General features: G+C 42.1%; 1 long non-coding RNA gene across 1 annotated transcript in view; it reads left to right on the forward strand.

The window, feature by feature from the left end:
- The window catches only part of LOC309367756, a 409,169-nt gene that overhangs the window by 137,504 nt on the left and 244,859 nt on the right, over positions 1-26,806 (forward strand). The gene's annotated exons all lie outside the window — the stretch shown is intronic.

The following is a 26,806-nucleotide window of genomic DNA, read 5'->3' on the forward strand; positions in this document are numbered from 1 at the left end:
CCCTCTCTTTCGCTTCCTCTGCTGTCTGTCTTGTCTCCTTGGATTCCTGCAGTAACCTATCAATTGCCTGGGTGTTAGAATTCACTTTCTGTCCTACGTCATTCACCTTTTGTCCAAGGTCTTGAATAGTTGAAGTATTTAGGTCTATCTTAGCTGTCAAGTTCTGTAAAGCTGAAAGAATCTTGTCCAATGTTGTAGAATCTGGTCCTGCTGGTCCTGCTCCTTTAGGTTCTTCTCTTTCTGTGACTTGTGGGACAGAAAGACCTGTTACAGATGCTCTTCTGTAGTGTTGTTGCTGCTGTGTCAGCAATTGCTGCTGTTGTCTGGTTTTATATTTTATTGCTTTCTCTTGCGCCTTCTCCTGCGGCTTATCTTGTGGTTTGTCTTGATCCATTCCTGTGCCTCAGAAAGTCAAGGTCACTCACACAGTTCTCACAACTCCCAGGTTTGTTTCTCAGCAGTGAGAAAGAGGACAGCTGCAGTGGAAAATCCCCAGCTATAACACAAAGTTCCTCTAGGGGAGCAGAGTAGTAAAATGTATCATGGATGATGATTGTAAAACAGTATCTTAATAGGTATATCAATGTTACACAAATGGCAACAGTTACAAGCTCAAATGTTCCCTTAAAAAAAAAGTTGCTTTTCTTTTGCAGAGATCTACAGTGATAATTACAATGTCTATAAGACGGTGCATACAGGGTGGTCTTTCAATTACTTAAGGCAGTCCGAAATCAAAGATTGAGTGGTGGGTTCTATCCCCCCCTTTCCCTTTTAAGGGGGAGATCTTCTGTCAGGCAGTGCAATTTAGTTCTTTATAATAAGTCAGTTTCTTTAGTTCCAAGCTCCTTTGTCCCTTGCTTTCAAGCTGTCTACAGATCGGCAAAGCGGGCTTCCTGTTTAAACTTTGCCGATTTCAGGTTCAAATTCAAGATCAAAGTCCAGGATCAAAGTGTCAAAGTCAAGTTCAAATTCCTGGTTCACTGTATTACGTCTATTCTTTGATCCTTTCAAGTTTCCCCAGTGCTTACTCACGGGTAGATGTTTCCATTCGATGTTCACAGGAAAAAGGTCAGCGCTCTCCGGCAACTGCTATGCAGCTTCACTCCACAGAAGTAGCGATCGACTCCCAGCACAGCGCCAAAACCCCGCTCCGCTCCAGAGCTTTTTACAGAGCTCCTTTGACAGTTTGGGGTGCGCTCCGTGTGCCCACTGAGTCCCACGGCCCCAGGCTTCTCTCACCTGCGGGTTTTTTAGGGGTCCTCCGCTTCGCTGTAGCGGTGGACCCGATTTCTGCGGAGCTTCTCCCTCCGGTTAGAGGGAATCCGCCATTGCCGATAGGCGCCGCCTCCGGAAGCCTTAACTCAGTTAAAAGTTCTTTAGATAGCCACCCTGGCTTCTTTAGGCACCTTCCATGTTTCCGTCTCATTGGTATTGCCTGAAGTTGTGCTTTTACTATCTCCCTCTTAACAAACTCCCAGCCATCATGAACTCCCTTTCCTTTTAGTATTACTGTCCATGGGATCTCACCCAGCACTTCCCTAAGTTTTATGAAGTGGGCTTTCTTAAAGTCAAGAAATTGAGTAAAATTCAAGCTTAAACAGAAGAAAGTAGGGAAAACCACTGGGCCAGTAAGATACAATTTAATCAAATCAGTGGTAGTGAGGAACAATTTTAAGGATTTAGATTTGGTGGACAGAGTGCCTGAAGAACTATGGATGGAGGTTTGCAACATTATACAGGAGGCAGCAATGAAAACCATCCCAATGAAAAGGAAATGCAAGAAAGGAAAGTGGCTGTCCAACGAGGCCTTACAAATAGTGGAGGATAGAAGGCAAGCAAAATGTGAGGGAGATAGTGAAAGATACAGGAAATTGAATGCAGATTTCCAAAGAATAGCAAGGAGATACAAGAGGGCCTCCTTAAATGAGTAATGCAAAGAAATAGAGGGGAAACATTAGAATGGGAAAAACCAGAGATCTGTTCAAGAAAATTGGAGATATGAAAGGAACATTTTGTGCAATTATTACCAGAATAAAGGACAAAAGTGATAAGGACCTAACAGAAGCAGAAGGCATCAAGAAGAAGTGGCAAGAATACACAGAGGAATTATACCAGAAAGATATGGATGTCTCGTACACCCCAGACATCCTGGAGAGTGGAGTCAAATGGGCCTTAGAAAGCACTGCTAATAACAAGGCCAGTGGAAGTGATGGTATTCCAGCTGAACTATTAAAAATTTTAAAAGATGATGCTGTTAAGGTGCTAGACTCAATATGCCAGCAAGTTTGGAAAACTCAGCAGTGGCCAGAGAATTGGAGAAGATCACAGGTAGCAGGATTTAAATTAAACAAACAGAAAACAAAGGTGTTGGAAAAAAATTTAACAACTGAAGAAAAAGATAGGTTTCAGAGTGAAACTGGTTTGGAAATAACAAAAAAGGTCAAATACCTGGGGGTGAATTTAACATCTAAGAATGTGAATTTATTTAAAGACAATTATGAAAAATGTTGGTCAGAAGTAAAGAAGGATTTAGACATATGGTCTAGGCTGAGACTTTCATTGTTAGGCCGAATTGCTGTTATCAAGATGAATGTATTGCCGAGAATGCTGTTTTTGTTTCAGACGTTACAGATCTTAGACAAAATGGACTGCTTCAAGAAGTGGCAGAAAGACATATCTAAATTTGTCTGGCAGGGCAAAAAGCCCAGAATAAAATTTAAGATTTTAACTGATGCAAAAGATAGAGGGGGCTTTGCCCTGCCAGACTTAAGACTTTATTATGAATCAGCAGCATTCTGCTGGTTGAAGCAATGGCTACTTCTTGAGGATACAGACATTTTGGATCTGGAAGGGTATGACAATAACTTTGGCTGGCATGCATATCTATGGTATGACAAGGTAAAGGTGTACAAAAGTTTTAAAAACCATATTGTTAGGAAAGCATTGTACAATGTTTGGAACCGATACAAAGATTTGTTGGAAAGTAAAACTCCCAGGTGGTTGTCACCAATGGAAGCTAAGGCAGTGAAAAAACTTAACATGGACTCTAATTGGCCTAAATATTGTGAAATTTTAGAACAAGATGGTAAAAAGTTGAAGCTTCAAAGTTATGAGAAGCTAAAGCATAAGGTTCGAGATTGGTTACATTATCGTCAGATAAATGAGACATTTAAGCAAGACAGGAAACTAGGCTTTCAGAAGGAGAGGTCGAAGTTAGAAACAGAATTGTTAGAACCCAATACTAAGAATCTATCTAGAATGTATAATTTGCTGCTGAAATGGAATACACAGGATGAAACGGTGAAATCAGTTATGATTAAATGGGCACAAGACATTGGTCATGATATTATGTTTGCTGACTGGGAACAGTTATGGACCACCGGTATTAAGTTTACGGCATGTAGTGCCTTGAAAGAGAACATAATGAAAATGATTTACAGGTGGTACATGACCCCAGTCAAGCTTGCAAAGATCTATCATCTGCCCAATAATAACTGTTGGAAATGTAAGGAATCTGAAGGAACTTTTTACCACCTTTGGTGGACCTGCCCAAAGATTAAGGCCTACTGGGAAATGATCTATAATGAAATTAAGAAAGTCCTTAAGTGGACATTTGTAAAGAAACCGGAGGCTTTTCTCTTGGGCATGGTCGGCCAACTGGTACCAAAAAAGGATAGGACATTTTTTATGTATGCAACCACAGCAGCAAGAATCCTGTTGGCAAAGTATTGGAAGATGCAAGAACTACCTACTCTAGAAGAATGGCAGACGAAGGTGACGGAATACATGGGACTGGCAGAGATGACCGGCAGAATCCGTGACCAGAGGAAAGAGACAGTGGAGGAGGATTGGGGAAAATTTAAAGTGTATCTTAAAAATTGTTGTAAAATTGTGGATTGATAAGATGTTAAGGGGTAAGAAACGGAGAATTACAGCTGTAAATGTTAATCTTAAGAAAATTTAAAAGAGAGTCAATTAGAAAAATTGATTTAAGGGTTGCTAAAAAATGGAAAAATAAGGATGCGGTAAAAGGGAGGTATGGGGAAGTCAATTTTATTTGTATGTTTTTGTGTGTTGAAATATATGTGTTTTCTTGTGTTTGTTATATGTTATATGTTTTGAAAATTATTAAAAATTATTATAAAAAAAAGAGAATTGGAGAAGATCAGTCTACATCCCAATCCCAAAGAAGGGCAGTGCCAAAGAATGCTCCAACTACCACACAATTGCGCTCTTTTAACATGCTAGCAAGGTTATGCTTAAAAATCTACAAGGCAGGCTTAAGCAGTATGTGGACCAAGAACTCCCAGAAGTGCAAGCTGGATTTAGAAGAGGCAGAGGAACCAGAGACCAAATTGTAAACATGCCAGAATTAGGAGAAAGCTAGAGAATTCCAGGGAAAAAAACTACTTCTGCTTCATTTACTACGCGAAAGCCTTTAACTGTGTCGACCACAGCAAACTATGGCAAGTTCTTAATGAAATGGGAGTGCCTGATCACCTCATCTGTCTCCTGAGAAATCTCTATCTGGGACAAGAAACTACAGTTAGAACTGGATACGGAACAGCTGATTGGTTCAAAATTGGGAAAGGAGTACGACAAGGCTGTATATTGTCTCCCTTTAACTTATATGCAGAATTCATCATGCGACAGCCTGGACTGGATGAATCCCAAACTGGAATTAAGATTGTCGGAAGAAATATCAACAACCTCAGATATGCAGATGACACAACCTTGATGGCAGAAAGTGAGGAGGAATTAAAGAATCTTTTAATGAGGGTGAAAGAGGAGAGCGCAAAATATGGTCTGAAGCTCAACATCAAAAAAACTAAGATCATGGCCACTGGTACCATCACCTCCTGGCAAATAGAGGGGGGGGGGAACGGAGGCAATGAGAGATTTTACTTTCTTGGGTTCCATAATGACTACAGATGGTGACAGCAGTCACGAAATTAAAAGACACCTGATTCTTGGGAGAAAAGCAATGACAAACCTAGACAGCATCTTAAAAAGCAGAAACATCACCTTGCCGACAAAGGTCCGTATAGTTAAAGCTATGGTTTTCCCAGTAGTGATGTATGGAATGAGAGCTGGACCACAAAGAAGGCTGACCACCAAAGTATTGATGCTTTTGAATTATGGTGCTGGAGGAGACTCTTGAGAGTCCCATGGACTGCAAGATCAAACCTCTCCAATCTAAGGAAATCAGTCCTGAATGCTCCCTGGAAGGACAGATCGTGAAGCTGAGGCTCCAACACTTTGGCCACCTCATGAGAAGAGAAGACTCCCTGGAAAAGACCCTGATGTTGGGAAAGATGGAGCGCACAAGGAGAAGGGGACGACAAAGGATCAGATGGTTGGACAGTGTTTTCAAAGCTACCAACATGACTTTGACCAAACCGTGGGAGGCAGTGGATGACAGGAGTGCCTGGCGTGCTCTGGTCCATGGGGTCATGAAGAGTCGGACATGACTAAATGACTAACCAACAACAACAAAGTTGGGAATTATAAACCAGAGTAGAAAAACTAAGCAAACTCATCCCAACTCTATGCATGCTGTACCAGTTGTCATCCATGGCATGGAAAAAATGATCTCCCAGGTGTTGCAAAGAAACCAGGTAAGAAATAGTGAGAGACCCAAAGTGCAATAATAGGCTAGTTTTCCAGTAAAAAGCTTAGTAACTTGGGTGCGTTCCCTGAATCAATCAGAAGGCTTTGAAGGTAGAACCTTCTGGTACATTGGTGGATGTGTATCCCACTGCTGAGCCTCCTTGACAATGTGCCAGCCTCAGCCCTGGCCTTGAAGCACAGAGCCAAGGTAGCCCAGGTGCCTAGGACCAATGAGATCCTTCACATTGCTGAGAAACCTCACTCATGCCCAATAAGCAAGGGAAGCCTTTGCCCAGCAGCAGTGGTGCCCAGCAATGCCAGCAAAATACAGGGCAAGGATTTTCCCAGAATCTTGCCTGTGCAATGGGCTCATGGGGAAAAGCTGCACCCACAAGCCCTTGCTGAAGAGGGGAGGGGAAAGCCTATATAAAACTTTGGTTTGAGAGCTTCTCGCCTGCCCGCCCTCAGGTTAAAGCCTACACTGAGGAATTTTGGGTCGCTGGTTGACAGGGCCAGAAAGGAATATTTTTCTCTCAACCTGATTGGCACTTGGTTTGGGGGATTTTTTCGCCTTTCACTCAGTGAAATTATGGCTTTCCTTTGTTAGGCAGAAGAACATTGTTTGTATGAGGGCGGAAATGGCCTTGGGCTCGATCAACCTAGTATGATAGGTCTGAAGGGAGGATTGACCATGGCAAACCCAAGCTTGTGTTAGGTATCTGCCTGCTAGGAATCTGCACCCTGGTCCCCAGTGAGACCTTGCTTGCTTGGCTTGAACCATGGTAAGGTTCAACACTGGCCAACTCCTCTCATACAGTCCAAACCCAGCAGATCCATTCCATCAACTTGTGGAATGATGAACTGATCCTGGGACCCAATGCTGTGCCACCCCTTGTCCTGCCTGCTGCTGTCAATAAAGATTTGGCCTGGTTTTATCCCATCATTGTTGTATGGTCTGGTTATTCTGCTGCTCTCATGGGTCACATATGAGTTGCCTGGGCAACTCACCTCCACCCAAAGGCCTAGGGGAGGGAAGCATTTTCTCCTTGACACAAAGCATGTACTGCTGCTGCTGCTGCTTTCTGAAACATACATAATGGATATAGCTCCCATGTCCTTAGGTTTCACAAATGCATATCAAGTTCCTTTAGCCTTACCTTTGCAGGCAGGGAATGCTTTTAGCAAGACTTCTTTCTAAGTCTGTCCGTGTCGGTTTTCAGCCTAAAGCACCAGTTACTGCAGTAGAATTATTCCTTAAGAACTTTGTCCAGCATGGCCAAAATCTAGCCCCACCATACAAACAACCCCTCCAAGAATCAGAGTTGCTTCTTTTTGGAGGAACCACAGTCAGAGTCTGTGAATCAGAATAGATAAGACAATGATTTTTGTAGTACCTGCAGAAGAAAAATGAAACCTCTGTTAGCAAATGTGAGCCCCACTGACACACCAGCTTTATTGCCAGAAGCATTCAGATGGAATCCAAACAAGGAAATCTCTGAATTGCTTTATAGAGTTCTCCTTTTTCCACTTTCACTTATAGACTTCATTTTATTCACTGTGGGAAGAAGGTATCAATATTGTGCCAAACAATACAGTCAGGTTTTGATTTTCTTTAAAAACAGAAATTACAGAGAAAAAAGTCTCTGATAAAGCTGCAGAGCTCCACTCAGACCATAAGTCCATGGGCTCAGCAGACAGAGAGATGTTTGCTCAAACAGAGACACTGCCCTAGAGAAAAATAGAACATCTGGCCAGAAAGCAAGCTTTACTTTTTCTTGACTGCCTGCTGTTCAGACAGTTGAATTCCAAAGGGAAAGAACTAGAGCAGGTAGGAGAAACTAGCTCCAGGAAAGATCAGGTAAACTCTACAGGAAATAATAAAATTATACTTAATATTTTTAATAGGAACAGAAAAGCATTCAGAAAAGATATAGCCTTTTTGGGGTGAGATAGTCCAATGAAAAAATGACTCATCCTCATTATGTATTAGAATAAATTAACATTTATTTGCATCTGTTATGTGTGCTTCGCAAAAAAAGATTTGCAACTACTTTAAAAAGGCAAAGGGCACATCCAACCAGAGGTTCTCCTGCACAAGCTCTCTTAAAATGACTGAAGGGCACCAGTGTATGTTAGAATACTCTTCCAGCCTAAGGCTGCCACATTGTTGTTGTTGTTGTTGTTTAGTCGTTTAGTCGTGTCTGACCCCATGGACCAGAGAACACCAGGCACCTCTGTCCTCCACTGCCTCCCGCAGTTTGGTCAAACTCATGCTGGTAACCTCGAAAACACTATCCAACCATCTCGTCCTCTGTCGCCCGCTTCTCCTTGTGCCCTCCATCTTTCCCAACATCAGGGTCTTCTCCAGGGAGTCTTCTCTTCTCATGAGGTGGCCAAAGTACTGGAGCCTCAGCTTCACAATCTGTCCTTCCAGTGAGCACTCAGGGTTGATTTATAATAATAATAATAATAATAAATTTTATTTGTATCCCGCCCTCCCCAGCCGAAGCCGGGCTCAGGGCGGCTAACAACAATCAAAACAATCAAACAATCAGATAATTGCACATTCTAAAAATATTTCATTATAAAAATCAATTGAAATCAAATTAATGGCAACTGATTAAGCAAGATTCTGTGCAGGTTGCCAGAGGAGGGAGTCAGGCTGTGCCCTGACCAAAGGCCTGGTGGAACAACTCTGTCTTGCAGGCCCTGCGGAAAGATGTCAGGTCCCGCAGGGCCCTAGTCTCTTGTGACAGAGCGTTCCACCAGATTGGAGCCGCAGCCGAGAAGGCCCTGGCTCTAGTTGAGGCCAGCCTAACCTCTCTGAGGCCTGGGACCTTGAGGGTGTTATTATTTGCAGACCGTAGGTTTCTCTGTGGGGCATACCAGGAGAGGCGGTCCCGTAGGTACGAGGGTCCTAGGCCGTATAGGGCTTTAAAGGTTAAAACCAGCACCTTAAACCTGATCCTGTACTCCTTCAGTATGGAGAGGTTTGATCTTCTTGCAGTCCATGGGACTCTCAAGAGTCTCCTCCAGCACCATAATTCAAAAGCATCAATTCTTCGGCGATCAGCCTTCTTTATGGTCCAGCTCTCACTTCCATACATCACTACTGGGAAAACCATAGCTTTAACTATACGAACCTTTGTTGGCAAGGTGATGTCTCTACTTCTCAAGATGCTGTCTAGGCCTGTCATTGCCCTTCTCCCAAGAAGCAGGCGTCTTTTAATTTCGTGGATGCTGTCACCATCTGCAGTGATCATTGAGCCCAAGAAAGTAAAATCTCTCACTGCCTCCATTTATTCCCCTTCTATTTGCCAGGAGGTGATGGGACCAGTGGCCATGATCTTCGTTTTTTGATGTTGAGCTTCAGACCATATTTTGCGCTCTCCTCTTTCACCCTCATTAAAAGGTTCTTTAATTCCTCCTCACTTTCTGCCATCAAGGTTCTGTCATCTGCGTATCTGAGGTTGTTGATATTTCTTGCTGCCACATTAGTGATTCATTATTTCTTTACAACTTTCACCAAATGCAAATATAAAGAAGGTTCTAACTGTTGGTATTCCATAAAAGGAAAAGTCATATGGTAGAGTGAAAGGAGAATTCCCTGGAGCCCAAAAATAGATCCCACACTCACCTGATGATCTAAAATGTTTATGTTTTTGCACCTCCTGTTTATTTTGCATTACTTGCATTACTAGGCTGACTCTGCCTCTTCCGAAAGTATCTGTGGGAGCAATCCTTCGCACAAAAAGCTGGCATGAAGCAAGTTTCCTCAGGCTGCTGTACCTAAGCCTTGAACAGAGAAAACAAGCCTTTAATACCATATTCTGTGCTGTGTTGCCAGGGCATGTGAGTGAGCTGAATTGGTTTCGGATGCAGCCTAAGTCGCCTCTCTCGGCTCCTGTCCCTGCCCCACCCCCAGAATGCTCCTTTGGGGAGACCAACAACCAACTTTGGCTCAGCTGGCTGGGCGCTGGCTCAGTGGGGAGGAACAAGCTACACCAGTGGATCTCGGAGTTGGGGACTTAACACCAGCTGAGCCGGAGATCTGCTGCCTCCTAAACTGTTCATCCTGGTGGATCTTGTCACAGGATTGCCCCCTGTTCCTTTTCTCAAGTAGCTTATATTCCAGCTGGGCAAAAGTCAGCGGTTTCTCTCCACACATGTTGGAAGTGCATGCCCTGGCCAAAAGTGGTCCTGCCAGCTTCAAGAGACCCAGTTTTGGTTGCTGTTTCCCATATTTCCAAATATGCTTACATGTCCTAAAAGGCTGGTCAGTCCTTGGTTTAACCACAGATGCCTCTGTGGGGCTGTCTGATTCCTACTAGGAAACCTCATGGTGCCAATATATATAATCCAATACATATAATGCCAAATTAAGTCTGGAGTGGGCCCTGCCCATAGCAAGATCCACTAGTAGGAGCAGCTTTGGATGCAACTGATCTTGGGCTCTGCCATCTGATTCCTGACTCAGCCAGCAGGAGGTCCCCACCCCCCCAGCTCAGCTGAAGGTACCCTGGGGTAACACATGCATCCTAGTTCGGCTGAAGCTGGCTGAGCTGAGGCCAGTGAAGGTTCCCCAAAAGGGGCATTCCAGGGGGCAGGACTGAGGGGTGGGCGGACTTAGGCTGTATCCTAAACCTGTGACCTGGCAATCCAGGATAGAATACTATTTTAAAGGCTTGTTTCCCCTCTGCCAGGCTTAGGAAAACTGATGAATGGGGAGTTGACTCTCATGTAATTTATACCCACATGCTTACTTCCAGTTTCTTGTGCATAGGATTACTCCCTAAGACTATTTTTTCTATATATCAATATAGATATGATATGATATGCACATACAGACTGCTATTTAAGAACCTTTGGGCATTTTCATTGCCCCTCCCCCCCACAAACTTCTCTAGTCTGCAGCCACATTTACCTGAGCAACTTTCAAATCTATTTCATTTCTTCTTTTAAAATTTCCATCAGAAATATTTCTATAATGATAAAGTCATGTGTAAATGAGTGCTACATGAAAGCACTCACTTTGCTGTTATTAGGGGAACATAATGATGGTTAATTACTTTCATGAAAAAAGGCACATACCTAATTAGTTACCTTTATCTTAATTTGCACCTGGGGATATTATTGTGAAAGAGGAACATCATGCACAATTCAGCTTATGAAAGTATGCACTTAAAATCAGAAAAAGAAGTAAAATGACGCACATAGATGCAGCCTACTATAGGATGAATCGAGATTGTGGTCTGTAATTGGTGTTGCTTCACTGTTTTTTTAATAATGAGCTTATCAAATTGACCTTTATAGGCAATAGCAGAAAATATTACACTGCAGATTTTGAGGGAAATGCATTCAGTTAAATATAAACATGAGAAATTGGGGTGTGGGGAGGCATCAAATCATTTTGCTATAAGTCAGCAGAGGAAAGTGTAGCTGGAAAATGTTTTAAATTTTCTGCAAGCAGAAATGATTTGAAGGCCAACTGATGGAAAATTCAGGGACACCCTTCCAGAGAGAATGTTTATCATAGAGGTGTTGACCTTGGTCTAGTGGGAAGAGGAACAAAGAGCTTGATTTGTTCTATTCATATTACACTCCCTTGACAGATGATCTATGGATCAATAAGAACCATATCTTCAGAGAGAGTCATATGACCTGCCACGATCCCAAGACAAATTCATGCAGCAGAGAAAAGGGACTTGGGTTAAGAGAAGGTCAAGCCTTTGCTAGAAAGAAGGTATTTAGCACACTGCAATTTGAGACATGTGGCTTCACAAAAACAGCACAGAATGACTTCAAATTGGGCAGCAACATAATGGGGCTACTTAATATTTTACAATAGCTTAGTCCCATATTTCAAACTGTGCCTATGAACACAGTGTTGAATGATGCAGGTGAGGTACTGCACCCAAGTTTAAACTTGGCAATGGACCAGATGAGGGCCAATAAATGAAAACTGCTTTGCGACAATAGGGAGGGGTTTTGGTGCCTGGCTGGTGTGTCCAGGCTGATGGAGTTCAACATCTTCTGAAGAGGGTTGTGCTCTAACAATAGAAGCAAGATCAAAGGTCTGGGATACTCCTGGGTCTACTAGCAGTTACTGGTGTGTGTGTGTGTGTAGGATCTCTACCATGGAGGCTTTCTGCCAGCTTTTTGCTTGCCTGCCTGCTGTATCACAGAGCTTTCTTATTTGAGGGCAATCTGAGTTCTCCATGCCTCTAAGTCAGGGTGTTGTAATATGCCACATGGGGGACGGGGGATGGGTGCCTTTCAAGATGGTTTAGGGTAAAGTACACTTAATTACAAGACAACTGCAAGGTGGTTAACTCAGAGCCTGTGTTGAGAATGAAACTATTGCAGTCACTCCTGGGCTTAGTTCAAAATGTAGATGTGTTTTTCAAAGCCCCTGACAGCTTGGCACCAGAGTAGGATCACCTAACTCCACCTGGGCGCAGACTTTCATGGATGCACATCTTCAGGGCAATTTGCCCACTCAAAAGATGCTGGAGATGTGACTCCCAAGAAGCAGCTTTTTTTTTTACTTCACATATGGTGAAATTAGTGTGTGTATCACACAATACTATGTCATATAAATGGATTAAAATGTTTCATAATATTTCAATGCCATTTAAGCACATGTGCAATTTATGTGTTTTAAAGAGAAAAGAATCAGACTAGTGGACATGAATAAAATTAAAAATTACTATGCAAGCTCTTAGGGTAACAATTCTATATAAACTTACACTGAACACAATAAGACTACTTTCAAATATATATGTAAGAGCAAAAAATATGATAATAATATAGCTATTACAGAGCAAAATGCTTTCAAACTTCCCTTTCTCCCTACCTTTGTTAGCCTTAAGAAGTGATTTTCTATTATGATATAAAAATATTCTACAGCAAACCTGGTAACAGATGTTTACCAACTACTGAGAATTTGTGCATTTTTTTTTTTTTAAAAAGGGAAATGGCTTTTAGAGATGACATTGATGTAATTACATCTGCACATTCAAAACTAAACTCTGACTGCTGGAGGAGAGACATAAAACAAAAGTTAGATGAGAGATAGGGTTGGCCACATGACAAGTAAAATTAAAGGTAAGCAAAGCTAAGCTTCTTGCAGCTCCAGTGCTAAGCCTTGGGGCTCCAAGCCAGCAGACACGAATTGCTGGAAAGTCTTGGCAAATTCCCAGTAAGTCACAAGTATATAAGGAGATGTGGAGAGCAAGGAAACAATGTGCATTCGGCTGTGTGCAAAGTAACCAATTAGTTGTCTTGATTCAAAGAATCACAGAAGCAGCAGAAAGCAGCACTCTTGCCATTGAATGAGGGCAACTAGGGAGCCAGCGGAGAGGTTGCTCCGGCCCCTGCTTGCCAACCCCTTTCTCCACACAGGCGGCCATGCCCCATAACAAAGCAAGAAGGGTATCTGTGCAAATTGTTGTTGCTTATGGATAAAGGCCACAATACAAAAGCAATATAAATGGAACATGCAGTATATCAACAATCAGCAGACTACTATAAAAAAATTGTCTATACCTGTCTTCATATTAAAAGTAAATAAAATAAATATTCTTCAGCAGAATACACACTCACACATATATTTTGGGGGGGAATAGTAAGAAAACTGCTTCCCTGGTGAGGGAAGTATTTATTACTTTGATTATTATTATTATTTTAATGCTGCCTTTCTGCAAGAGTTCACAAGCACTCCACAGAGGACTTAAAATAACATGGGTGGTTTTTTTAGGTTTAAATTGAACAAATATAGGAGGATATGACTGGCTCTCTCTGTGTCTTTTTCTTTTTTCCTTCAAAAAACCTGCCTGACTTGTCTTTGTGTTTCCCTCTCTGCAGCTAATTGCAGCCTATATCCAGAGATCAAGGGAAGCATTGGGGTGGAGGATCAGCTCTATTCTAATTCCTAGATCCAGCACAAATTCAATTCTTGGAATAGCCAGGCTAGCTTCCTGGGGAGATAATGGCCCATTAAGGTAGCAAAGGAAATGTCTCTGTGCCAGATGACAAATGCATGCGCCTTGCCATCCTCAACTTGCTGGTAGTTAGAGAGACAAAGGCCAGAGAAGAGAGTGGAGTCTTGGGAGCTGGGAGCTGGCAGGCTGCAGGCTGGGCAGCTGGGAGACAGAGCCATGCCCAATTTCTATTGGAATCTGTGTGGGGATGTTTAGGATAATAGGCAAGGAAATATTTGTTAAGTATTATCCTTCCTTCACTCACTCTAGTGAGTAATGTAGCAGAGCAGATCCCCTCTATATTCACGGAAGCTAGTTGATGATTTGCTTGAATCTTTACAAGATGACTAATACAGTCTGACTGGCCCAGATGGATTATTCCTGGTGTCCCCTTTTTCCCCTCTTAGAATACAATAAAGACTTACGAGTCTGTCTTTAAAAGTAGAACAATAAGTTTACTCACAAGATGTTCACAGTACACATCCTAGAAGGCAGGCTTAAACCTTCAGGTTACAAAGCTATAACGAGGCTCACATCTTTGGTGAGGTTGGCTTAAGCACTGCTGGCTAAGAGCCAGAGACGGAACTGAACTGAATCGAACAGAGCTGAAATCAAACAGAGGAACAAAATGGCTGCGTGACCCTGCCTTTTATAGAGTCACACTCTCTCAGTGTGTGTGTGTCTCAGTGTGTGTCTGTGCTCTGTGGAGCCTGTACTCAATGGAAACTCTGTGTATGCTCTGATATAGCACCAGGTGAATGTGATCTCGCATATTTAAAAATAAAGTCCTATTTTCCAGTACTGTTTCAATCTTGCTTCTTCAGTTTCTTGTGGCTTCTCCCTCCAAGTCCTTCCAGTTTTTTAAAGAAAAGAGTCTGCTTCTTCTGCCGATCTGAAGGTCTTGCGTCTTCCTTTATAGGTAAAAGTTAACCCTTTGGGAAATTCCCATCTAAATAAATTTTTGTTTTTCTTTAGAGCAGTTGACAGGGGTTTGTAGTTTTCCCTTTTCTTCAGGAGGCGAGTTGGGACCTCTTTCATTATTTCTATGACTTTGTCATCTATACATAAGGCATTACTTCTACTTTTCAATAATATTTTTTCTTTGAGAAGTCTTGAGTTCAAGAAGACTAGGCAGTCTCCTGGTCCTTTTTTGGTTTTAGATTTATGCAGTTTTATCCTGAAAATTTTATCAATATCTAGTGATAAGTCCTCCTCCTGGACCCCCAACCAGTCCGCCAGGACTTTTAATAATTTTGTCGAAATGTCCTCATCCTGGCTCGCTGATATGCCTCTCAGGCGGAGAATCATTTCTTTTTGTCTCAACTCAAGGACCGCCAATTCGTCCCAAATCTCCTCCTGCATCTTCCTTAGGTCCTCTATTTCCCCCTTGTTTTTGTCTTGGATTTTTTTCCAGTTCTTTTTGCTCAGCCCCCATCTTTTTGGTTATTTGCTCTTGCTTCAATGTCTTTGCCTTCACTTCTTGCACTGTTTTATCAATTTCTTTATTCTTCATTGTCAATTGGTTCATTTGATGTGTAAGGTCCATTATAAGAGCTGAGTTTTTTAAAATTTTATTGCTCATAGTTACTACTTTCTCTTCCAGTGATTTTTGCTGGCTACTGAGTTTATTCTGTCCCCTAAGTCTTTCTGCATGGCAATAATCAAATCCTTTACATCCATACTTGCTTCACCTTCCTTGCTTGGCTGGCAATTAAAGTTTGGCCAATTGTTGATTGTGTTCTCTTTGAACCCATTTGGGTATTTGGATATTTTTGGATGGCTGGCTATTTCGAGATTGAGTTCAATTGTCTTCCGATTCCACTTCTCCGCTTCGGATTCTATATAGTCTCCAAAGATTAAAACTATTGGGAGTTCCGCTGCAGGAAGTTTAATTGGATCTAATTTTCATGTGTAATTAATTTTATCTTTATGCTGGATATATTTGAAATTTTAATTTTTCCCTTTATTTATATCTGATGTTTATGCTTCACAGTTCCTCTAAGCAAGTATTGGCGTTACGGGTATGGCTATATACTTTCCTCTTGGCTGTTATATCTTTTCCTTCCACAAGTGGCTGCTGTGTTGCTCTTCCTACTATTCTTGAATATTATGTCTCTTGGCTGTTATGTCTTCCTCCACTAGTGGCCGCTGTATAGCTCTTCCTACGGTTCTTGACTATTATGTCTCTTTGCTGTTATGTTTTTTCCTTCCACTAGTGGCCGCTGGGTCGCTCTTCCTGCTGTTCCTCACTCTATCTTTCTCTGGTGTTAAAATGGCTCTTTGAAGTCTTTTCCAGTGTAGTCTTTCAATAATGGCTGCCGCCCACCCCACTAATTCTGCTGACTCACTTCTCCAGCCTTCTCTTCTCCAACCTCTCCAGATCTCCGCAAGTCTCTGGTAAAGAGGTCTCCTTATTTTGTTTAGCTGGTCTAAACTGTTCCCCTGCTCCAAACTCCAGTGACACTTCTTGGGTTGGCTGTGTTATTTTGGGAGTGCAAAGAAGCCCCTCAAGATCTCTACTGCACTGCCCATTCTGCAGCGTTAATTTCTGTTGTGAGGGATGACCCTCTTTTAGCATTCCACTCACAACTTCTTAATTTTATCTGTTTGTTAGTCCCCCTTTTTTGTTTCTGATGTATTGTTGGGGCTTAAATAACCCCTTTCTCACTGTATATACGGGGGGGGGGGCGCTCCTTGAATTTGTGTCAATATCTTACTGGAGAGTCCAGCACTAGCTCATGGGGTCTGGAGCAGTCAGGCACTGGAGGGCAGTCTCGCTCCTTTGCGCTGAGGTTTCCCCCTAAATTTCTTCTTTTTAAAATGTCTTAAAGTCTAGTTCTAGGGTCGGGAAACCCCTTTTTGTGCCACTGAGCCTCTGCTCCCGGGAAATCCACCCGAGCAGGGGCAACCTACGCCTCCTGTTGCTCCTGCTTCACCTCTCCATGTGCTGAGTCTGTCTCGAGCAGCTCAGAGCTCAAACTCCGACCCGACGCAGAGCACGCTGTTCCGGAAGCTGTGACTCTGCATTATTAATTTACGCTGAGAGTCACACTACTCGGGTGGATTTCCCGGGAGCTGAGTCATTTACAAGAGGTACAGGAAGTTACATATCCCCCGTCTCTGTACACTCTAGGAAGTAAAGCATGTTGTAATTGACTGTACTGATGTAATACATCCCACAATCTGAGGCTGTGGCTCAGGAGATGCAAGGCCCACTGGTGGGGGGGGGTGTAATGCTGTGAGTCCCTCCAGCATAGGCTAAGATTGTATATATGTGTGAATAAACCATATGTCCTAAAGACACCACAGTCACTGCTGTCCCTCACTCCAAAGGAAACTGAACTCCAGGTAAGTGACTGGAGTCCTGGGCCCCTGGAATCCTGCATTGCTCAGAGTTTGGAGTGGCATGCAACACCACCTTCCAAGAGGTCCACTTGAGGTGCTCTAGTGTCTGCTCCCAACAAGATGTGTGGCACAAACAACAATCTTGATGGCTGTTGTTGAAAGCAGAAAACCAACCCATGTTGACTTTGGTGTCAGTAATCATGATTTCAGCACACAAAGCTCTATGCCCCTGCGAGTGGCACGCCCTGCCCCTGGGATGCACGCCAGCCCCGCTTCCTCCTGCTCTCCAGCACTGCCTGCTGGACATCCTTCCAATAGTTTGTAGAATACTGAGAAGGAGATGCATGAACTGAAAAACAGGGCAAATGAAACTGATTTTTTCAGTCCTTGTTCATCATAAGAAGAATAGTCAAGCAGCAAGCAGTTCCAATGGCAGTTAAAGATGCTATGCATTTGGCACCATTTCATGCTTCTATTACCAAAGAAAAGAAAAGAAAGATTCCCCAGCAGAGCATTTGGGTCCAATGGCTGGACTACAACGAAAACGGAAGGTGAGGGTGAGCAGGGGGAAATCACCAGTCTTAAATTTGGATAGGATGGTGAAACAGGCAAAATTTCATGACAAAATGAAGTGCCATTCTAAAAAAATGAAAAGTAAAGGCATGGAGGTTTCAATAACAAATATGAACTGGAAAACAAAAGCAAAATATAACTGTTTGCACAGTTGTGGGCTTAATAGATTAAATTATGTGCAGTCTTGTCCATCTCCCTGTCTTTTTAATGTTTACCATGGTCAGTGTACACATTTGATAGCATTAATAAGAAATCATCTGCTTTTATTTAATTACAAATAAATAGGGGAAAGCATGCAGCATATTACAAACAAAGGAGGGAAGGCTGGCCACTCTGGGATGTTGCTCCTGCTGTTCCTGGTCTCTCTTGCTCTGACTTAATGAATGAGTGCTGGAAAGAGGGGTGAAATTAGAGCTGTCAATATTGCATTCCAAATGTGCATGGCGCACTCCCATTTTAATTTAAGTATCTTGATTCCCCAATCCTCCCTCCCTATGGCCACTGGGAGCAAACAGAAGCACATGGCTGCTGCTAAGGAAAATTGGGTCCTAATGAGTATGAGCCTTTACTGCATCTTAGTATAAAAGGATTTTAAATTAATGAAAATAAAATGTACACCAAATTCCAACAGAGTCGGTGGTTTAGACATACCACTACCATTACCACTACCATTTTGAGACTCCTGTTTTGAGACAGTTTCAGAAACAAAACAAAGTTTTTCCCCCTAACTTGCAAAGAATCTTAAAAATGGGAAAATGCAAGCAAAAGGTGTTTACTTCAAAGTGTACAAAAATTATTCAAGTTGCATAATCTGAAATAATATAATATTATAAATTATAACATATTCAAATCACTATACATTCAAATAAGAAAGAAAACCTAGCTGAGGACAACTTGTTGGTATAGGTGATATTTATTCAAAAGGATGTTTTGACTACATGCTTTGAATAATGTGTGTAATTTCAAAGCATAAACCTATTTTAAGTAGTAGGTAGAGACAGAAGTCACAGCTGCATTGAGCACATTTGACACAGAAACACATACAGGGATTTATTTTATCTATTTATAAAAATATTGATATACCGCTGCATCATAATAATAGAACACAGCAGTTTACAACAATATAAAAACAAAGCCAAACAATAAAATCATAAGAAGTTAAAAACAAGTTAAAAGCAAAAATAAAGTAAAAGCAAACATCATCAACCCATTGTGGGGGCTGCACTCTTAACTGCCTGCATCAGCCTGGCATAACAAAAATGTTTTCAGCAGGCATTTAAAAGTATAATAGAGCGTACTAGAGTCACTGAAACTTTGGTATTAGCATCTTTAGACTTAGCCTCCCTCTACACCAATATGCCTAGAATCATAGAATCATAGAGTTGGAAGAGACCACAAGGGCCATCGTGTCCAACCCCCTGCCAAGCAGGAAACACCATCAGAGCACTCCTGACATAAGGTTGTCAAGCCTCTGCTTAAAGACCTCCAAAGAAGGAGACTCCACCACACTCCTTGGCAGCAAATTCCACTGTCGAACAGCTCTTACTGTCAGGATGTATTTAGAGAATATTTTGTCTCTTTTCATATTTACAGTTATTTATACCTCTATAAAATGCTATTCACAATAAAGCAGTGAAATGAAAGATAAGATATCAGAAAAAAGGAAAAAAGAACAAAGAAAGAATAAAGAAGTAAAAGAAAAAGATCATAAGTGAAAATTTTAAAAAGTAGATAAGTACTCACAATACATAACCGTTTCCCATCTATATTTATATTGAATTGTATAATTTCATCTTGTCCTTATCTACCTTAAATAAAGTGGGTTTTTTTTTTAAAGGGGGAAAAAAGACTTCCACCGTTTACCTCACGCGTTTTTAACAATCCATTCGTCAGAACCTCTGTTCTTCATATTTTCCCTTTGGATTTCCTTAATGTCTTACTTTGTATTTTTTATATTACGCAAAAGATTATTCTAAACACAACCAGATTTTTGTAGCTGAGCCCTGGTTTTGTAAAAAATCATTTAAGAACTCCCATTGCTTCATAACCATAGTTTTGGATTTTCTCATTATATCCATCAGTTTTCCATCAGTTTTGCTAATTCCAGGTACTCGCAAAGTTTCCCCAACCATTCTCTTTTTGTTGGGATGCTGTCTTCTTTCCAATAGCTAGCAATCAAAATTCCTGCCGCTGTTGTCGCGTATAGAAATAAGTTAGTTTTATCTTTTGGGATATATTTATCTAGAATTCCTAATAGATATGCCTCTGCCTTTTTTGTGTGTGATGTCCTTATCAATTTTTTTTATTTCGTCGTGGATCATGTCCCAAAAGGTTTTAATCTTTGGGCAAGTCCACCACATGTGGCATAATGTACCTTTTGTTCTGTTACATTTCCAACATTTGTCGTCGTTCCTTTTTTTAATTTTTGACAATCTGTCAGGGGTTAGGTACCATCTGTGGTGAATTTTTCTGAAATTCTCCCTTAATAAATCACACGCAGTAAAATTTATGTTTTCCTCCCAAAAAGTTTTCCATCTTTCCAGATCTATCTCATATCCCAAATCGTGCTCCCATTTTAACATACTTTCCCCTTTGGTTTCTTGTTCTAAGGTGGTTTTCATTAATAATCTATACATATTTTTTGATTGCTTTGCAATATTTCCTTTTCTAATTTTGAGTTTTTATTTTCAAATCCCCCCCCCCTTTTATGTCTTTTTCCAAGTGAATTTTTATTGTTTTCCTTGCATATTATTTTCCAACAAATTGTAATAGCACCATACATTCCCTTTGACTCTGCCGAGTCGCGACCCCCCTCCCTCCCCACAACTGGTATATTTATCCTCTTTCCATCACGCACATCATTCTCAAATTAGTACTATTACACATTGGAGGTATTATGTCAATCCTGCTAGTGTCTTGATCTCTTTACAATTCTTCTTTAAGTATTCAATAAATTTACTCCAGTTATTTTGGTATCTTTGATCTCCCTGGTCCCGGATCCTCCCTGACAGTTTGGCATATTCTGTCAACTTCGCCTGCCACTCCTGTATAGTTGGTATATCTTGTACTTTCCATCTTTGGGCCAGAAGGGTCCTCGCGGCAGCTGTAGCATACATGAACAAATTTTGATCTTCTATTTTAATTTCTGTTCCTATTAAGCCTAATAGACACGCTTCCGGTCTTTTGGGGAAAGTATATCTAAATATCTTTTTGAGTTCATTATAAATTGCTTCCCAATTTTTTTTTTACCTTATCGCAGGTCCACCACATATGGAAATAGTCCCCATCTGCCTTTTTACATTTCCAACACTTTCTTTCTTTTATGTCTTTTTCATATGTTTCTTTTAATTGATAATATTGTAACCAATTTATTCCAAATGTTTGTAATTGTTTGTAAGTTTTTAGTTTAATATTTCCATTTGCATCCTCTAATATGTCCCTATATGTTGGCCAAGTCTTTTTTACATTACTCTTTAATGTTGTGGTTGCTTCCACTGGCGAAACCCATTGGGGAGTTTTCTCAATAATTTTTCCTTTTGTTCTTTCCCAGACATCCAATAGAGCCTTTCTTACTATGTGATTTATAAATTTTTTATGTTGTTCTTTTTTGTTATAGAATAAATAGCCATGCAAGTCGTATATTTTGTCCCAGCCCTCTAGTGTTAGGACTTCACTATCTTTTAATAATATCCATTTTTTTTATCCAACATTAACACGCTGCCTCAAAATACTTTCTTAAATCTGGCACTGCAAATCCTCCACTTTCCTTTGGGCCCATCATTACTCCTAATTTTGAGCATAAGTCCACTGAGCAGTAGAAACCAAAGGATGCTAAGAAGTCAGGGAGGCGTCTCTTTTGCTGGGAATACAATAAAGGGTCAGGGCTGTAAGTATTCCTATGCATGCGACAAGTGTTTTGGGGACCACCCTGCTACCAAAGAAAGATGTTAAATTATTTTTGTATGCCACTACGGCGGCTCGAATTTTATTAGCTAAGAAATGGAAAACACAAGAAATACCAACAGTGGAAGATTGGCAGAGGAAGATGATGGAAGAATCCGCGACCAGAAAGAGGAGGAATAACAAAAAAATGGGAAGAAATTCAAGGATTATTTGAATAAATATTGTAATGCAGTGGAAAAAGAAGAAGAGTTAGGATTTGATATCCTGCTTTATCACTACCTGAAGGAGTCTCAAAGCGGCTAACACCCTCCTTTCCCTTCCTGCCCCACAACAAACACTCTGTGAGGTGAGTGGGGCTGAGAGACTTCAGAGAAGTGTGACTGGGCCCAAAGTCACCCAGCAGCTGCATGTGGAAGAGTGGAGATGCGAACCCAGTTCGCCAGATTACGAGACTACCACTCTTAACCACTACACCACACTGGCTTTCCCTGGAACTCCCTGGCGTGCTCTGGTCCATGGGGTCACAAAGAGTTGGACACGACTAAACAACTAAATGACTAAACAACAACATCACCCAATGAGATCATCGAAGGCAAGTCTCTTGGCTGCACATAGGAGAGCTGTTCCATTTGCACTAGCTGAAAGAGATGATCAAAGGGTTAAAAGGGCTAAGGAAACATTGAAAGAATTCTATGAAATAAATGAAAATCAGGATACGGATAAAAAATTGTTTTGGGAGGCGAGTAAGGCCTATATGAGAGGGTATGTAATACAACAAATGGGAAGGATAAGGAGAAATAAAGATAATAATATTATGGAAATAAATAAACAGATAAGAGAGAAAGAAAAAGATTTAGTGACCCCCCCCCAAATGAAGATATCCTCCAACAAATAAAAAACTTATAAGCCCACCTATCGAATTTAATAGAGAAGTTGAGAAAAAAATTACATGGACAAAACAAAGATATTTTGAACAGGCAAATAAACCGGGTAGGATGCTGGCATGGTTTATTAAAGAAAGACAGGTAGAAAGAGTAATAAATAGAATTACTGACGAAGAAAAAGAAATTATTGACCCAAAACAAATCAAAGAAAGATTTATAAAATATTACAAAAATTTACATAAAGTAGAATTGAAAGAGGAAAAGACAATCCAAAAATGCCTATTAGAAAATAGATTACCAGATATAGAAGAAGAAGAATATGCAATTTTAAATTCAAATATTGAACTTGAAGAAATTAAGAAAGTTTTTAAAAATATGAAGGATGGGAAATCGCCAGGACCAGATGGAATCTCAGTAACATATTATAAAAAATTAGAGGGAATAATAACACCCAAATTACAATTAATTATGAATGAAATTTTAGACAAAGGAGAAATACCCAATTTGTGGCAAGAAGCATTGATAACCCCTATCCCAAATGAATGTACGGATTTGAGACTTATAAAAAACTACAGGCCAATATCTTTATTGAATATAGACTATAAAATATTTACTGGAGTTCTTGCAAATAGAATGAAAACTCTACTAAAAAGGGTAATTAAAAAAGATCAGGCAGGATTTTTGCCAGCCAGACAAATAAAGGACAACACTAGAATAATTACAGACTTAATAGAATATGCCGAAATGAACCCAAGTAAAGAAATTTCATTGCTTTTGGTAGATGCTGAAAAGGCATTTGACAGTGTCTCTTGGAAATTTATGATCAAAACCTGTGAAAGTTTAAATTTTGGTAAAAGATTTATGAATGGAATTCAAGCAATTTACAAAAAACAAAGAGCCAAATTAATCCTAAACAACGAAATTACAGAAGAATTTGACATCGAGAGAGGGACACGACAGGGCCCGGGACCACTAGGGTGTTGCTATTTATGGACCTTGAGGCTCTCCATGGGGCATACCGGAAGAGGCAGCCCTGTAGGTATGAGGGTCCTAGGCCATGAAGGGCTTTAAAGGTCAAAATCAGCACCTTAAATCTGACTCTGTACTCTACTGGGAGCCAGTGCAGTTTGAAAAGCACTGGGTGAATATGCTCCCATGGCAGAGACCCTGTGAGGAGCCTCGCTGCAGCATTCTGCACCCGCTGGAGTTTCTGGGACAGCTTCAAGGGCAGCCCCACATAGAGCAAATTACAGTAGTCAAGCCTGGAGGTGACCGTCGCATGGATCACTGTGGCCAGGTCAGGGTGGGAATGGAGCTTATTATGTGGATAAGGCCATGCCTAAAGGTAAAGGTAAAGGTACCCCTGCCCGTACGGGCCAGTCTTGCCAGACTCTGGGGTTGTGCGCCCATCTCACTTAAGAGGCCAGGGGCCAGCGCTGTCCGGAGACACTTCCGGGTCACGTGGCCAGCGTGACAAAGCTGCATCTGGCGAGCCAGAGCCGCACACGGAAACACCGTTTACCTTCCCGCTGGTAAGCGGTCCCTATTTATCTACTTGCACCCGGAGGTGCTTTCGAACTGCTAGGTTGGCAGGCGCTGGGACCGAGCAGCGTGAGCGCACCCCGCCGCAGGGATTCGAACCGCCAACCTTTCGATCGGCAAGTCCTAGGCGCTGAGGCTTTAACCCACAGCGCCACCTGCGTCCCAAGGCCATGCCTATGGGCTCCTAAATATCCTTTGCAGCTTTCGAAGCCTTCAGTACATTTTTGGACTGGGCCTTGCGTGCCAAGATGGGTTTAAGGGGCGTGTCCTGTTACTTTGATGACTTTTTATTAAGCTCTGCAGCCAATTCTGACGAATGCCTGCTATTGTTGCATGCCTTGTGTTTTCTGCCCGATTCATTCCTGGTGCTTCTAATGATATTTCTGACACTCTATCCCATTTTCAGATGGAGCGCTTCGGATGCCCAACAACTTCCATAATATTTCCCAGTTCAGCTTTGCAACCGTGGCAGCAGCTAGTCCTTCAGGGAGTAGTAGCTTCTGTTTCTCCTTCCACATTGAGGTCTTATAAGAAGGCCTGGGTGGACTTTTTAGAGTTTTGGTCGCAGCACTTGACAACCGACAGTACCATGTCGGCATCCACATATAAGGTGTTGCAATATTTGGCTCACCTGTGGTATATGAGTTATGCTGTGAAGTTCATTAGAATTCAGTCTTCTGCCATTTCATTTTTCTGTAAATCCCTTTATTCTAGAGACCCTTGTGCAAAGTTTGTCTTGAGGGTTGGGCCAGGTTGCAGCGGCATAAGTTGCCAGGTAGGAAGCCGGTCACCTTTGACCTTTTATTCCCAGATGTGCAGAAAGTTAAGACTTGTCTGCTGGTCCATTTATGAGGTGAGACTCTTTCTGGCAGTTTAATCCATTGCATTTTTTGGTGCACTGCGTGTGGGCGAGGTGGTGCTGGAATCAGCACAGGGAAGGGCACCCAGGGGCCTGTTATTGCAGTATGTTCAGCTTTCTGATGCTGAGCTGGTTCTCACCATCAGGAATTCCAAAACAGACCAGTTGGGCAGAGGTGCCTTAATGAGGCTGCCTGCCACTGGTAAGCCAGGCCCTTGTCCAGTGAAAGATGCCAAGAGATATTTGTCACTTTGCCTGCCTGGGAATGTTCCCTTCCTGGTTCACGAGGAGGGTTCCTCGTTAAAGATGCATCACTTTGCTGCAGTGATACGTAAGGCGATTGGAGCACGTGGCCTGCTGGCCAGCGATTAGGCACCTCATTCCTTCTGCTACGCACTGGGGCCTGTCCATTGACAGGATTAAAGATTTGGGCCACTGGAAGTCTGACACATACAGGGGTTATGTGCGGAAGCGGCGCTGAGGTGCAGTTATTAATATTATTTTGTTCATTCCTAGGTCTGCCTACCCTGCACGTCTGGATAGTCGAGCACAGCATTGTCCACTGGGCCAGCAGAAGGGCAGCGGAGTCTGGATTCGGACGCAGGCTAGGACTCCCTGTCCATGTGTGTCTCTCCTGGGTATCCAGACAAGGAATGCGTTGCCTGATGGTGCGGGCAAAGGTGTCTGCGGAAGGCACACCTGCAGCGATGGTGGTGCAGCTGGGTGAGAATGATTTGCTGGAAGCTCCCGGCTTGAGCTTGTGGATCCGCATGCAGGAGGACTTGGAAGAGTTGAAGGCAGCTCTTCCTAGACTCAAATTTCTTTGGTCGCAGCTGTTGCAGTGACATGTGTGGCGAGGTAGCCAATGCCCAGCTGCCACTGAGAGGGCCAGGAGGCACAGCCAGAGCACAATGGCCAAGAAGGTTCTGACCTTGTGTGGGACAGTGATCTGTCACACGGACATTACCTTCTGTGATGATTCCCTTTACAGGCTTGATGGGGTTCAGTTGTCTGATTGGGAATGATTTGTGGCTGACCTCCATGTCAGCGGGGTTAAGGGATTGGTTACAGGTGTGAGTGGTTGGCAGCAAGCAAGGTGCTTGTGTGGCAGATAGGCACTGGTTCATGTGATAGGGATGGGATAACATTCTCGCCATTCCTATGTGAAGGGTATCCGTTAAAGGAATTCAGGGACTCAACTTAGATTGGTTAACCCCTGAGAGGGGGTTGTGCCCATGCCTGAATCCAGGGGAGCAGTTGGGGGAGTGAACAGAGTCTGTTCCCGGGCTTTTCACCTACCTCAGGTGTTCACCCTTGGCTGACCTATGATAGAGCTCTGGGTCAGCGCTACCTGGAACGGTGTAGGAAGCTAGTCGAACCAGAGTCTATGCAACCACTCACTTTTTCTGTAATCAATAAAGTTGTGGCCTAAATTCTGCCAAAAACCAAAATTAAAATTTGAGTCAAGTGTGTATTTATTTAGGGGGGAGGTCTCTGGGTCTGAACATGCAATTCCTGAAGTCTGTCAAAGGTTGAGATCAGCCAGTTCTGAGTCACGATATGACAAGAGTCAAGCCATTGACACAAAACAGCTGCCAGGCCTTTTTTTATGCAAGTCATTCAGCACAATATTGAAAGGGGGGAAACATAATACTCGTAGCAGCATTTCTTGTAGAATTAATTAATATAAAAATATCTTACAATGTTTGCAATAAATCACCTCACAATAAATAATTAGAAAAACAACAAATGCAATGAAGAAGAAGAAGAAGAGTTTGGATTTGATACCCCGCCTTTCACTCCCTTTATGGCGTCTCAAAGCGGCTCACATTCTCCTTTCCCTTCCTCCCCCACAACAAATACTCTGTGAGGTGAGTGGGGCTGAGAGACTTCAGAGAAGTGTGACTAGCCTCAGGTCACCAAGCAGCTGTAGGTGGAGGAGCGGAGACGCAAACCCGGTTCCCCAGATTACGAGTTCACTGCTCTTAACCACTACATCACACTGGCTCTCACAATGCAGCAGCAAAAAATCAGGTATCTGGCAGCTGATATCTGTACAGTGGAACCTCAGGTTGTAAACATGATCTGTGCGGGAGGCACGTTCGCAA

The sequence above is a fragment of the Podarcis melisellensis genome (genome assembly GCF_964234715.1).
Source record: "Podarcis melisellensis genome assembly, chromosome: 4".
Taxonomy (NCBI): domain Eukaryota; kingdom Metazoa; phylum Chordata; class Lepidosauria; order Squamata; family Lacertidae; genus Podarcis; species Podarcis melisellensis.